The sequence below is a fragment of the Sinohyriopsis cumingii genome, unplaced genomic scaffold (genome assembly GCF_028554795.1).
Source record: "Sinohyriopsis cumingii isolate HCF-2022 unplaced genomic scaffold, ASM2855479v2 utg000229l, whole genome shotgun sequence".
Taxonomy (NCBI): Eukaryota; Metazoa; Mollusca; class Bivalvia; order Unionida; family Unionidae; genus Sinohyriopsis; species Sinohyriopsis cumingii.
In genome coordinates, this window is record NW_028315879.1 from 9,379,979 (window position 1) to 9,396,088 (window position 16,110).

At 33.8% G+C, this 16,110-nt stretch overlaps 1 long non-coding RNA gene across 1 annotated transcript; it reads left to right on the forward strand.

Annotated features, from left to right (window-relative positions):
• The first annotated feature begins 4,649 nt into the window (after nucleotides 1–4,649).
• LOC149774538 (uncharacterized) lies at nucleotides 4,650–14,397 on the forward strand. The gene is made up of 4 exons (XR_016416805.1): nucleotides 4,650–4,721; nucleotides 5,898–5,943; nucleotides 9,028–9,067; nucleotides 12,101–14,397. It is a non-coding gene; the product is annotated as an uncharacterized LOC149774538 (long non-coding RNA).
• Nucleotides 14,398–16,110: the final 1,713 nt, after the last annotated feature.

Here is a 16,110-nt window from a genome sequence, read left to right on the forward strand (position 1 = left end):
TTAGACAACCCACTCCTACCTGAAGCAGCTGGTGGACAATTATGTTCACCGTCACTATATTAGAAAACATTTCAAAGCCGCAGTCAAATTTGTCATAAGTACAATACCATACGAAACCTAATTGATGTCCCTCTAAACGTATATAGTAGTTTGATCAAAAACCATGTTAATTATATCTATATCATGAATAATATTTATATAAGAATACCGTTTATAAGATACATGCCAATTTTGTAATGCCAATATCCGATGGATGGGTTGTAATGTAATGATAAATCATGCATAATGCATATTACTATTTCATTCATAAATTCCGGGGTTGATGAATGTAGTAAACATCACATGTTACAAAGATGACATTCGTACTGCTAAGAGGTCATACCGATTTGAGTTTTTATTGGATAGATCTAGGACAGCTTGTTGGCTGAAGATCAGTTATTTCGAAATATTTAGATGATTAACTGTAAACCTGGAATCACACTCTAGACACGGCGTATTTATAAATTAAGTTGTTAATTTAATATATCTTTCTATATATAAGGGAATCGTTCGTTCTTAGAGTTTGATTGAGCTTGTAAGGAGTTGAAGATATGTATTGATCTGCAAACATTTGCTGGCATTCGAGAGCTTAGAATATTGTTTTCAACATAAATAACTTATACTAGATTATTGTGAATTTTTTAATGACTTGAATATGTTTATATCTCTGGATGTGCCGTGAAACATTCAAGGGCATTTTTGGATTTACCTTGAATTCAATGAAGGATATTTTGATGTAAAGTAATGACTTCTTCTGTACTGTTGACACATTAGCACATTATCTTTATTGTCAATAATAGCTTTGGAACGCATTCGGATCACCTCAGATCTATCGGAATTGGCTAAATATTTTTAGGGATTAGGAAATCGAACCATATTGTAACAGACTCTTCTTAATTTTTTAACTTTTTTAAAGGAAATAAATATATATTTTCAAATAAATTAAATAGTTTGTTGTCGATTTTTCTTTTTACTTAGTTAAAGCCCCTAGATCGAGATTCAGATTAAACGATATCTTCTAATAATAACACGCATCATGGCTGTATACATATTTTGGGAGCTCTAATGGAGCTGGCGCCATACAGGATGAACTCTCCAATTATGCAACCAGTATCCACCTCAGACCTTTGAGCATCAGCGCCAGCAGTACACACCCGAATGACCTGGTCGTTTTCTCAGATGGCGACTATTAAAATCGAGTGTTGACACATTTGTGTTGCTCACCAAACCAGTTAACAAAGATGCAGACTACGTTGCCGTCTCTCATGCATCTGACACAATGTCAGGCGAGAGTGCAATCGTGAAATATATCGAAATCTTCGTCGAAAGACCTGCGACTCGAGTAAAGGCGTTTTGTCGATGGATAACACCTTATTCAGATTGTTACATAAACTAAATGACCCTCAGGATGTCGCCACACTGAAGGTTGTCACTAACAGGTGTCGCTTTGAGGGCCTCAAAGGCTGGAAATAACATTAGAGGCACGCTGTTGATGGACAACTCAGTTAGGAGCGTCCATAACCTAGATGACCCTTAGGATGCCGCCACAGTGAAGTTCGTCATACCAGGATACAGGACAAAACAAGCCTTGGCTTTGGGAACTGCTACATTCCAATAGCCGGCACGTTAGGTTTAGTCGATAACCATCGTTATGTCTCCATGGACGGTGTCCATCAGTGGATACCATATACTTGTGTTATGTACTTAAGTTCATCATCGGGTATACACCTTCAATGCCCTTCGTTGAGGTTCAATGCAAGGCTTTTAAATGTTTGGGTGTTTTATACACAGTTAATTTTGCGACACTAACGTTTAATCTTAACGGGAGTTGTTGTGACATAACGTAGGCAGCACGTTTGATCTGTGCAAACGGTGGTACAGGTACATAAAGTCAATACCGCCGTTCCGGCTAACGCTAACGCCACACAAGAAATCCCTGAAACTAACTTTGCGTTTTTATTTGTGGTCGGAGATTCAATTAGGTCTCAACGTCAACGCACAGCTTGCGGGTTTTACAATCACTTTATCAGTAGATTACTTTAGCAGAGCTTAAAACTTAAATAAGTCTCCTAAAGGCAGCACGCGTCAGTGCGATCTATGGGAAACACCCAGATGTGTAACAAGAAATACTAGAGCTGGATCGGCTGATATCAAAATGAATATAAACCTAAGTCAACCCGTGGTCTGCGAGGATTTGCTCTTTCAATGTCAAAACCAAACCCCAAAGTACTTCAATCGGTGACTCTGTGGTATGATTGATACTATTATAATGAAGTCATGACGTTTTACAAAACAAATTTTAAGCAGATAATATCTCCGTCTGCGTAAATTGAGTCGTCCATCACTCCTCTCACTAAAATAAAATGCAGAGTTTTCTTCAGGAATGATGCTTTTTGCCCTATCATAGTAATTGGTAAGAAAAATAAAACACTGGCTGAACCGGCGTATATAAGGCATGATAATGTCCCTGTTAGTGAACGTAGGAGCCCTGTAGACAATGTCGTGTTCAGACCTAGTAATATTAAACAAGCTGAGATCTTCTTTTACGTCACTGTCGTCGCAATAGGAAGATTGGGTGACATGTAGAGATGTGTACCGACAGGATAGTTAACCAGAGTCAGATCGTAACAAGCGTAATAAGTTGCTATTTAGGCAAACAAAAACGGGTTGCTCAAGAGGCCGATTCTTGCGCCGCCTTCAGAACATGCAAGAGTTCTCATCAGAAGCCCTAATACAAAGTCTTCTACCCTGTTCCAGCGTGCAGCTTGATGAGCACATTCTAGTACTGCACCATTCCTCTGACCTTTTCACATCCTATTTGCACAAACGCGGCTTTGCGCTCGTGCCCGTATCGTAAATACAGAATTGATGTGGATAAATGTGGCCTTTGCTTATTTTTTCATTACCATCTTGCAGCAGACAATAACGCATGGTATCACTTACAGCCTATTTTAACCTACATCCCATATGTGCTTTGTTCCCTCATCTTCGGTAAGTTAGTAGATACCATTTTAAACAATCATTTATATCTACTGCCAATTAAATAATACTCTCATCCCTTTTTGAGCTAGTCTAGTTGTATATTGTTTCGGAGGAGATTGGTCTGATTACGCAAGAGCCTTTGCGCTCTCTATTGTGAATCAGTTAAACAAAGGAGTATCCACTAATAATGTAACATTGTCTATCTCTACATAATCAATTTTTAAGGAATGTTCCTGATATATTAGGTAAGTCATATTCACTTTCTGTTCTAACGAAAAATCAGACTAAAATTGGATATCCTGCAAGGGTAAGAGAACAGTGGACTAATTAACATTGTTCTTCCTCATCTTTCAAATCATGGCGCATGTCAAAATTGGCTGCATAAAAAAGAAAGCAAAATTATGGAGTCATACTCCTGTGTTTTAAATATCAACAGTTAGAATTGTATTTGTATTTCACAATGTTGTTTCTAAGAAAATGTACATGGGAAGAGAAGTGTCAAAATTAGTCTTCATAAATATTCTGAAGAAATATTTGCTTCTGCGACGCTCACGTTAGGTGTAATCGCTGTGCTAATAATAACAAATTAAGTTATATTAAGGTACCTAAATTATTGAAGACGCTAAATCATTTTACAATTGTGAAATTCATTACTTCAAATAGCAGAAATTTACTCTTGTTATGCTTGAAGTATTTATCACAGCTTTTCATTTAATATTTTGAGTGCTTGTCAGACATATGTCTTCGTGCTGCTCCAGTTTGTCCCTAAAACCCTATCGAGTCCATTTGGGTAGATGTCAAGTGCATACCTGAATTGGACTTTTTATATGCAGATTGTTTGACTAGATTATTTGATGTTGAATTCAATAACTGTTTTAAATTGACTCAGGAGCAACGTCTACCCTTCCCAGGGAAGTGTGTGGATTCAATTTAAAAGTTGTGTACCTCTACAGGCTTGACACAATCATATTCCAAGTTTTCAAATCACATTCTTGGGTGGTGCTGGACGATTTGGTTGACCGTTGAAATGGTAGAAATTACCATAAAGTTAATATAGGACTGAATACATGAGATGGTGTTCCAATCTAGCAAGCTCCACTGCATGAGTTGGATTACAATTCTAAATCAGTTGTGATCATCCTACATAAATCCAAACGCTTCACCATGCACTTAGATCGAATCGAAGTTTTTATATACTTTTGATTTCACGATATGTTTTGTGCCTCTTTCAAATTTAAATTATAGTGTATGATATCATTCATATATAGTGTTCTCGATGCGTCCATTACGGTACGATATAAGACATTTAAAATAATACTTTGGTGGGAAAGCAGGATAAATATATTCTAGATCGTTGAGCGTCTGCTCTCATCTTCAATGTATGACTCGCAAAGTACGACCAAAACGGATTGCTGATACGAGTTGTCACATTGAAATATTACTTTGTATCTAATCATGCAAGGTTGACCAATCGTTTTAGTTGTACAACAAACATCTAGTTTGTTATGTTTGCACCAAATGTAATACGCTGATTAGCAGGCCATTGACAACTAAGATGTAAGTTAGTCCAGCCCATTTTTCCATACAAGAAATGACATGGATTGTTTGTTGCCACCTATCGTCGTGGCGATGTGAAGGTATTTAAGCCACGACGATATATTAATAGTGCACCATACAGCAGTCTTTGATTGGAAAGGAAGGTAAATAACCGATTCTAACTTCTCTCTTTCTTTAATTTTCATATTCGACTTTTGAAATGTATTATCTCACAAATGGCACGCATGGTCTTTTAAGACTCCAATTATTTAAGCGGATTAATAGATGTGTATCAAGTTCAAACGTTTTTCGAGAATTTTGCTGAAAGTAATTATTTCACTCATTCACACGCTATATATCTATATATCTGTGGCATTTTGGGGTAAGTAATGTTCAAAATATTATAATAGTTAAGTCTAAAAAGTGTTGGGGTAAGTAATTTTCAAAATGTTATAATATTGATATCTGAAAACAATTTGGGGTAAGTAATGTTGAAATATTATAATATTTATGCCTACAAATCTCCGTAAATGTAGTGTTTCTATTTTAACTTTATGAATTTATCCAACATTTTACATGGTATAGTTATTGTATTATATTAAAACAATAAAATTGGAGATGTATATTTCTGTAAAAGATCTGATGACTCACAGATTTAGATAAAATAGTGAGAAATAACCTCATTTTATGATCGCTGCAACACTATTAATAAAATTACGCCGATTATCAAAAGTTTCGATTTCTGTTGAAGACAAGGATAATCGGCTGCAAAGCTAATTCATCATAAACTGTAAATTCTCTGTATGTCTTCTGAGGTTGTTTTGAGTTCTCCAATTTCTGGAATACCATGATTGCATGTATTTCCTATTGTATTTTAAGCATTGTAAAATGCATTTCTCCACAAGAATTCTGACTTGTAAGTATTGTATTTTGAATGGAAATGTTTTCTTAAAGCACAATACAGTGAACTGGCAGTGTCAACCAGTGATGGATTTATGTTTTTGTGAGTCAAACGGTAGTGTGGTGTGACACAACTATGCTTGAATTATAGCTTTCCTCCACCTATTTTGAAGTGTGTCGAAATTCGTACCTAATTGTTTCCTTCTGTCCAAAAGTTTTCCTCTTTGTAAATGGAAGTGACACAGTGAAATTCTCCAATGTTATGCATTCCGTTTTGTGCAGTATCGTTGGACATTTCTTTACAGTTTGTACAGCAATAACATCAGTTTGCAATAGCAGAGGCACATTCGAACGATGACTATACTGCTCGTTGCTTGGAACAAAGAAATTCATTTACCATCAGTTAATTTGTTCTATTGGTATTGTTTCTCTATTTTTAGCCCATTGGATGCAACATCTCACATAAAGATCTAGAAAAATCTAAAGGTATGCATGCCTTGTATTCAAATTGTTTTGTTTATATATGTTTAGTCTGCGAAATTTTCTTTGGGAATTATGAGGATCTTTTTCGAGACATTATCAGTATGATACATAAATATACCTGGCCGAGGCTATTTTAAAATTTATAATATCAGAAATGTATAAATGATTACTAATATTTGTAAACTGTGTGTACAATACGTAAATGTATGTCCGTTGATAGAATTACACCGAGAGAAGTGATCTTTAAGTTATCAATTCAAAAAGATATCAATTCATTAAATCGTATAACTTTAAATTACGTAAGGGTAATACAATTTAAGATTCAATCACTTATTGGTTCCTACCGGTGAAATACACTGCGGTAAAGATCTAATTTTATTAATCCTTACTTTATTGTAATTTCTATACGTGTCTGAAAGAGGTGGGCACAGTAGAAATCCATCCATTGCTCGATGAATCATAGAACTAAGACAATACATTAATTTTGATCAATAACGGTTATGAATCTGTATTGTATGATGTGATTGTGTGTAAACGGAAAGTGTGTGAGAGAGAATACTGCTAGTGAGAGGGTAAGAAAGTTAGAGCGAGATTGATCCGCGACATGATTTGTTCTTGTTGGCATAAATATATGTCACCAATCCTCCATTTCTCTAAATGTACTGTGCCATCTTATTGTTAATAATAACAATAATTTTCCTATATTTTTCATATATTTCCGACGGAAGCTGGTCTCGTTAGGAAATCGTTTTGACCAGAATTTTCATGATAGTAAAATAGATTTACCTAATGCACTGATTCGTGCTGTCAGAATGTAACTACTGTATCTTTGATCTGCTACTCATGTAAATATTTGTACAGAAACGTCTTGTTTCACTCATTGCATACAATATCCGTCTTCAAAACTATATTTTGCTTTAAAATTGTATTGAAAAAATATACACACATGTTATTATTTGGACAATAGTGAATTTATTATCTGGACAACGCTGATTTTAATATGATAATAATTCACTGAATTTGAGAAATTGTTTGTTTAAAATGGAAACAGCACCAAGTCTTATCAACTGTAATTTGGTCATTCAGACGCGAATTCAATTTGGCAAAATTTATTAACAAAATAAGGATACATGTAAATAAATAAACACATGTTGATATTGCAATTTTCTGAATCACGTTATTTAAAATCCTTCCTGTTTAGTTGATTGGAATGAGATAAGTGTCGGTAAGAATATCCATTAAAATGTTAATTAACAGTTGTAAACTAGCTTATAACATATTAACGTTATTTACGTCCGTTATCTCTCAGGTGCAGTTAGCTTGATGACGATAATATCATAATCCATTTTGCATTTCTTGCCAAATAATGTTTGAAATGTATATTTTGAGGATTTTAATATTGTTTTCAATCGAAACAATGCTTGTTCAGCAATAACAAGGAATAAATTACCAATAATATTCAAAATTCCATTTTAGATCCATTTGAAAACGGTATCACGATTTATATGCTCAAATATTCTGTGTATTTTTAACACTTTAATAATACTATGCACGTTATTATTTTTTTAAAGTCTATTTTTAGTCTGAATTCCAGAAATTTTTAATGTTTTGTTTAGCAACGCTGCTTGCTAAAAACTATTCTGCATTATAAAGTATATAATTCAATGAAAATATCTGAAAATCATAATGTTTCACATCTGCAGAAATCATAGTGTATTCTAGCATGAGTTGCATTTAAGCAAAGGTGTACTTTGTGCCATTGGATATGTGTATAAGGTTTAAACCATGGGACATTTTCCAAGGACAGACTAACTCAATAACACATCCATACAGTTAAATCATTTGCAACGCTGATAACTATGTATCAATTTTGATAAGTTTGGTATTTCCAGGATGTAACATTGAGTGATTATTATCAATGAAACCTTGGCAAGTTAAGAAAGGTATTGCTGACTTACATAAATATTTAAAAACAAAGCACTGAATCAACAACTAAATGTGAAAGAGTAAACTGTATCAGCTTAATATTATGAACATGCGACTTTAGTAATTACAGGAAAGATAATTTCGTGTCACATCTCACATGGCGATTGAAATACTGTTAATGACGGACCATTTGTTGAGGTCTATATTCCATTTATTATCAAAAACATTTAAAGCAGCAAAGCCGAGGTCAAATTAACATTTATTATATAAATAGGAAAACACTAAAACAGAATAATTTGATGATATCATTTCTCTTCAAACGAAACATTAAAGAGAATGAAATAAATATTAGCTATTTTAAAAATAGAAACTTCATTCTACAAGGGACCAGATATTGAGAATAGAAGTGGAATAGTAAAAGGAATAAAGGTGGAAAGACTAGAATTAGATTTTGAATGAAAAATACTTTCTCTCAAAAAACATTCATGCTAGAATTTATTCGAAGTAATCAATGGAGGGAAATAGAAGCCAACAAGAGTAAACAAAGAAAGCGAAAGAAACAAACAAACAATCCCCTGAGCATTGCATTAAATTGAAAGAGATGTAATTTGTTTATGCAAAATAGATTCCTTCTTTTGTATTTTTGTCACCCAAACGTTCTTCGTTGGGAAAGGGATAAAACTGCTATAATGTTTGAATGGCTTGAATAGCAAATGATTAGATAGTTCGATTAGATTTCTCTCTGTATTATTAGCTCTGTATTATTAGTGATACGTGCAATATCCAAATAAACAAATGTGTCAGGCAACCTTAATTTCTGTATTATAATACAATGATATATATTAATCAGATATATGCATGATGTTTCACTATTCACTAAGAGTTACTTTTTGAATCATTGCTTATATTTTGAGTGTGTTAAGTAATTACTATTATTCGAAAACGTATATTACTTAAACAAATTTTCCCCCACATCTTCGTCCGAAAGTTTAGAGTATTAATGATAAAGTCATTTGCAGAATTCTTATAAAACTGTGTTTCTGTTATGATTGCCTCATTGAGACCTAATTGAAAGAAGCTTCTTTTGTGGTGTAGACGTTTTCTGATGCTCTCCATAATAATAATTTATTTCAAGTAACCTGTTTGATAATCGTCTTTCAGATGAGAGGATTAAACTACATTGTCCTGGTTTGCATCACCGGTATGAAATTGTCTTATCTAAGCTTTGAATCATACGACCTCCATGTATCTTATTCTCATTCTGACTGTAGCCATACGATTCACTTTACCACTGTTGCGATTCTTTTGTAGTATTTTTGCATTTTCTGAGTTTGATTCAGTTTAAATTTTTTCTCCAACTGCTTCCTCCAAATAACAGATTTTATCTTTTCATTTAACTGCGTACGTTCAGGACTAGTGTTAAGGTTCACGGCCAGATGTGGAATCTTTTCATCTGCCCAAGGTAAAAAAATCTAATAACAATTATTAAAAGGTTGTTGTGCATATTGCATAGAACGGACTTTTATCCAATATATTGCCGTATTGTTCGCGTGCTTATTAAAGACTGCATATTATATGCACTCACATTTTGATATGTAATCAATTTCCATACAGATTCAAACAACCAATGAGACGGACACGTGACAGGACAGTAATTTGGACATTTCATATGCCGGTGTGGGAGTGGGACTGGGATATCTCTTCTGACAAAAAATAATAACAAACTAACCTTATCAACAATAATTTATAATTGAATAGCACCACTTGAAGTTGTAACATGTTATCTGTGTGGCTATCTACTTATAAAAAATAATTTATAGTTAGTTTTAATCCGTTGAGTGTTCTGTGTAATGTTTTCATGGCAAAGAAGTTCGGTACTTCTTATTTAGTACACGAATTTTGCCAGTGGACAAAAACGGTCATCCAGATACAAAATTTTAATTGATGTACAGTACTTACTCTGCTTAGCAATCATGCCACTGCAAATATACATAGGTAATTACGTTGTGCAGCAAATCTAAAAACAATAGAATGTAACCATCCTTCAGTCAGATTATTTTCCAGGCCTTTCCTCATTTACGAAGGAAAAACAAATATACACCACGCATTAAATAGCTCAGAACCCTGATTATCCAATCCTGTCAGGAATTCAGGGCAGTTAATAATTCTCGGAAAATATGGTAGATAGCGTACAATTTGTTAATGTGATATGCCACATTCAATGTTTTATGTGACATAACTTTTATAGATTAGGAACACTGACTAAGGTAAACACTGACACTTAACTGGACCAAATGTGATGTAAAATGGTTCCAAGGAGTGGTATAGTCCATTCCGATGTGAAGTAGTCCAGATTTATTGATGATTTTATCAAAATGTACGTTTTAATCGAGGACGTCGAGAAAACCTCTGTCAGCATTTACAAACTGAAAGTGAACTGTTTGGTTGCTTCACTGAGGCAAAGCTGCTTTAAAATATATAAAAGCAAGAGCTTTTGGAATCCTGACGATATTCAAAAATATCAGTCAAGCATGATTCGATGAAGATAAAGTATGCACTCTCCGTGCTTCTTACATGGCTCATGTTTAAAGGCACCAGTTGTCAACCTGATGATGAAGAAGAACGTTAGATTAAAGCAAAATCAGAGGTTCAGAATAAAAATGGACTCTGTTGGTAATGAATACAATGACATTCCAATATAACGTATTGTAAAATATTCTTCTTACACAGACATTAATGACCTCTTTTTCTGGCACTCATTCTTGAACAAGATATCTCAGCATTTCATCCCCGAGTGGCAATTACAAACATTCGCCTTTTGAAACGCATGCTAAAGATTTTCAATAGCTTCTCTGCAGATTTGTAAGATCGATAGTAATAAGCATATGTCACGACAGTCAATTCTCAAAAGAAACGTGACAGAAGGATGGACAATTTTAACTAAGTAAATAACTTCAGGATTTTCGTTGTAGACAAACAAACGGTCATTGCTAACAGAAACATGGCTTACAGATGGATGTACAACTTCGAGACACCTTAGTTTCAAGTTGCGCTTACCATAGACGATGAACTTAAAACACGCTTAAATGAGGCCTGTAATTTTGGAAAAGAATTTTTGAGTATTATCCGTATTCCATGTTAAAAAGGTCAACTCCGTCAGTTTGTTAACACGATTTCGATACGCTGCCGACTGCAGCATTCCCCGAGAGCAATTTTCAAAAGGACGCGTCTAATCGGGCTGGATAGGTTCTTCAGATTTGTTATTGTTCATTCACAGAACAACTACTCTGTATCAAGTATGATCATTGGATCAAAAGTGTTGGACGCTTCTTAAATGTCAAGAGACAATGTCTCAATACTGAGAAGGCAATTCATTTAATGTCGGACTTCAACATTATTCTTTCACACCTTAAAATAATAGTGTAAAAATGGAATATAGAATGTTTTGAGTTAATTATTATAGTCATTCAATTTGACTTTAACCCGTAGATCAAAAGCCAACCAGAAAAATGCAGCACCAGACTAAGCCAGTTCAATGATCAGTGAAATTAATGTCTTCATCTCTTCCTACCGTTCAATATAAACACGAGATCAAAGTGGATCAAAAGATGAATGTATACGACATATTTATTAGGTCTGCAATTGAATGGTTTTCACTAAGACAGAGGTGTGCTGGCTTATATCGCTATGTGACTTACTAGTTAAAATGATAAAACAATGCAGAGCTAATTGTTATTAATTACAATGGTAAAGACAGCAAGTTCAACTTGTTCAATTATAAGAGTTCATACATACATACATACATACATACATACATACATATATACATACATACATACTTCTCAACAGTTTTGACCGATCCGGTGGCATAGTAGTTAGAACATCCACCTCGGAAGCGGGACGTCGTGGTTTCGAACCCTTAAGAGGTTAGTGTTTTGACTGGTCGGCCTGGTGTCAGGATAATGCGACCCGGTGGGACATCATGCTACATGACTGCGACATCACTAAAAGCTGACACATTGTTGATATCGTAGTGGTATAACTGAAACATTGTTAAAGCTACGTTAAAAGTCCAAATCACACACACATACATACATACATACCAAGTGCTCAGTTCATCAAAAAGCGTGTATGTTATCTGTAAAGATAGAATGCGTTAGTAATTTGTAAAAGTAACTATATTAAAGAAGAAATCCTGAAACCGTGCGTAATTGTTTGATCTCTACATTCACAGTAGCAACTACATTAGCCCCGAGTCAAGGACAATCTACACCAACCCAGAATCAAGGACAAAATACACCAGCCCCGAATCAAGGACAAAATACACCAGCCCCACATCAAGGACAAAATACACCAGCCCCACATCAAGGACAAAATACACCAGCCCCGAATCAAGGACAAAATACACCAGCCCCGATTCAAGGACAAAATACACCAGCCCCACATCAAGGACAAAATACACCAGCCCCGAATCAAGGACAAAATACACCAGCCCCGAATCAAGGACAAATTACGCCAGCACCAAATCAAGGACAAAATACACCAGCACCAAATCAAGGACAAAATACACCAGCCCCGAATCAAGGACAAAATACTCCACCACCAAAGAATGGCTCTCAGTCCATCGCTTTCAGTATTTTTTTCGTTTTTGTTTTAACACTTATCCAGATTATAATGTTGTTATAACAAACATAACACGAATATTAAGATTCTTCAAAGTAAATATTTGGTAATGGCATCCAATGAGCTGTGTTTCCTAAAATTGTACTAATGTGTACAATTTAAGCAATTGCATGAATCTTTGATGTCAAGAAGTGCGCAATACCGTTTTATGAAAGGACTGGAGTCAATAGATATTGTTCAGATATGTATGAAAGCATATATTATGTGTGGTAGCTACCTTTTTCCTTATTAATTTTTTCAGGGTTTGATTAATTGAGCTTTTTTTAAAGATGGTACACATGTTAAATAGCGCATTCGTTCTTTTGTTTAGTCTTGCATTTCATGTGTGTGCATGAGAAGATTTTTAATAAATCTTTGATGAAACCTCATGATAGAGTATACGAAATAAATGCTGTATGGCACTATGATGAGTTCAAAATGATAAATCCATTATGTGTGCTGTTATATGATTATAGTTTGCTAAATGGAAGTAAATGACAAGATTGTAAATATATCTTAGACGTACCTTCCTTAATAAACATAAATTTCCTCTCAGTATCTCACACTTTTTCATTCAAATTTTCTGAACAAGGATACTTTCGCCTATGGACAGTGTATTAAAAGTCGAAAAGAGTTGTAAGCAAACCTGAAAATTATTTCTAGTCAGTTACAATATTCAGACATGATGTAACAATATGCGAATTGCGTGATGCAGTCTCTGTCAAACTCACTACGTTATAAAAAATGCTTTTATGAAGCATGACATACATTAAATTAGAGATTTAGAGACCGACACTGGTGAATCAAAAAAGCAAACAACACCAAAATATTAAACAAAATGCTAAGGTCACAAGATTCTTAACTGACACTCAGAATGTTTTAAGTATATATTATTTTCTGGAATAAAGCACATTGCTAAAGAGCACGTCGAGCAAAGTTTTCTTGCATGATTGTATGTTTTGTTTCTGAGTATACTTAACTTTTGTAAACAGGTACGGATAGATGTTTGCATGACCTTTTCTGAGGTGTTTACGTTCAGTTCCCATTACCACATCATCAGAAGCTCCGCAAAAAATAATTTGACATCTTGCAAGCACAAATTTGGTTTTCAGGAAATGACGATCTTTAATATTGAAGAAAAATTCGTAATTGCAAGAGAAACCGTCTGTGAATTGATAGAGTATTTGTTCATATCTTGGAATCTCATAGTACTGAAGGCTCGTGCGCGTAGGCGATAATACCTAATTATTCTGAATATTAAATTTCATTTGTAGTTTAATTAGTGTACAATTATTGATATGACATAAAGAACGATATGGTGTTCTACCTAGGTAACTGCATTAGTATCTGTATGAGATATATCTAAGGAAATGTAAAGTTTGTCACAAATATTTTGTAAACACAATACTTTCGTTTGTAATGCCACTACTTACCTTTTCATTTTTCTAATATCTGAACTCATATATGCCTTGAAAAAAAAAAAAACATGATAAGGAGTGATGAACTGCACTCTCCTCGGCAACCAATGAAAAGTCTTTGGTAGAAAACAACATTTACAACTTGTCCAGATGAAACTGAATGCACACCATATCAGAATGATCATTTCTTTTTTTTTTCTAAAACAAACCATTTAAACTATATTGATGTTGTTAGAGTTTTCAACGTTGCAAATGCACATATTGTAAAACAAATTGAAAACCAAATACGGTGATAGTCATAACTTATTCTACTAAGTAAGGAATTCATGATCAGAGATAAAATGACTATAGGTACATCTAGTATAAGATAAAGATGCATGCATCAAGATAATTTTTAACCGAGAGCATGGGTTATCATAAGGGATTAATATAGTTTCAGGGCTTGTTACAGATGAGTTGAAATGTTGTTCCCAATAAAGTGGCTTGTTTTCAAACTTTCACTCACTTTGGTTTAAAACGAAGAAATGTTTTGTAAAATTACATACATGTACAATATTTGATAAAAAATAATTTTAAAAGAATTGTAATGTGCAAACACTTGTTTGCTAAATGCAAAGGAAACATAACCTGATCTTTTTTAAAATGAAAACATCAAGAATGCGATGCAACATATAAAACAGATAAAATAGTCGTTGTTTACGTGGTTGCATTCCTCATTTCTCGGAAAGGAGTTAAAAGAAAACATGCTTTTATCTTAGCTGATATTAGGCCTCATGGCATTATATGGTTAGAATGTGTTCCAGATAAGTAAGTGCGTTATAAACATTAGTGAAATGACACTATGAATGCAGGTACTGAAAATCCAGTGTCATTATATGGGATCTTTGTGTTGTTATCGTATTTTGTTTGGCTCAGAACATCAGCGTACCTGCCGAAAATGAAGTCATCACTGGAGAATGTCTTTCTGTCTGTAGAGACCATACCAGAACATCTATCTTTAGTCACGAAACAAAAATACTTCTCGCGCTAGAAGTTGTCAAAACGATGGATGAAATTATGCCAAATAAAGTTATTAAATCTTACTAAAGATATAGTAAATTTGCAGGTTGGTGTTTGGTGGCTCAAGTCAGTGCAACATAATGTCGAGTATTTTGCCAAATATTCAAAAGGCAGTTATCTATACAACTGTGTGAGTTATTCGAGGGATCAAACAGCCATTTGACACCCGTTCAAGCAAGTGCAATCAGTACGTAGTTGAACGAATTTTGCAATGTCTTTGTTCAGATGATGAAGACTTGGATAAAACACTCTGACAAGATAGGGAAAGAACACCGACCCGAGTCCCTTCCAATTGATTAAGTCAATCAAAAAAATTATTAAAATTTCTCTCTTATCAGATTATGAATTTAAATAATAATGCCATATATTGACTATAGACATTTCAAGGTATTCAAATACTTGAATAAAAAACTTCCATTGATCCAGTAATAAAGCTACAAATGATTTTCAAATTTTCATATTATTACACATTTTGTTTATTTAGATAGTTTTGAAGGAAATAAAATCGGCATTATCTTGATTATTTCTTTCTTTCTTTTCTATCCAAATATCACGTTCTTTAGCAGCCGTTAAATTTTAACACTAAAACATATGAAAATCTGACGTGCTTACCGATCGATCGAACTTCAAAGTTTGCAAATTTGCAAGCAAGACTGTCATGACCTGATTGCATGAAATATAGGAAACAGTCTAGAAATAATTATTGTTTCGGCCGGGACATCCGCTTAAAAGCTAATATAATAGATACAAGCATGGAATTTAAATAGGATACATATTCAAATTAGAGTTAGCATTCATTCTAAGTAACGTTAACTCATATTCGACTCCATAATACTGGTACATCCAGCCTTTGAGAATTGTATTAGTGGCATTCATTATTTTACGATGTAATCGTTATAAAATTAAAATATATTGTTAAATAATTTTGGAAATTTTATAAGTTAGGTCTCAAAGTAAGTGTCATAACTGCTCACTAAATCGTAGTATTTACACACGTGTACGATATATATATATATATATATATATATATATATATATATATATATATATATATATATATATATATATATATATATATATAATTAAATTTTAATAAACTGTTTCT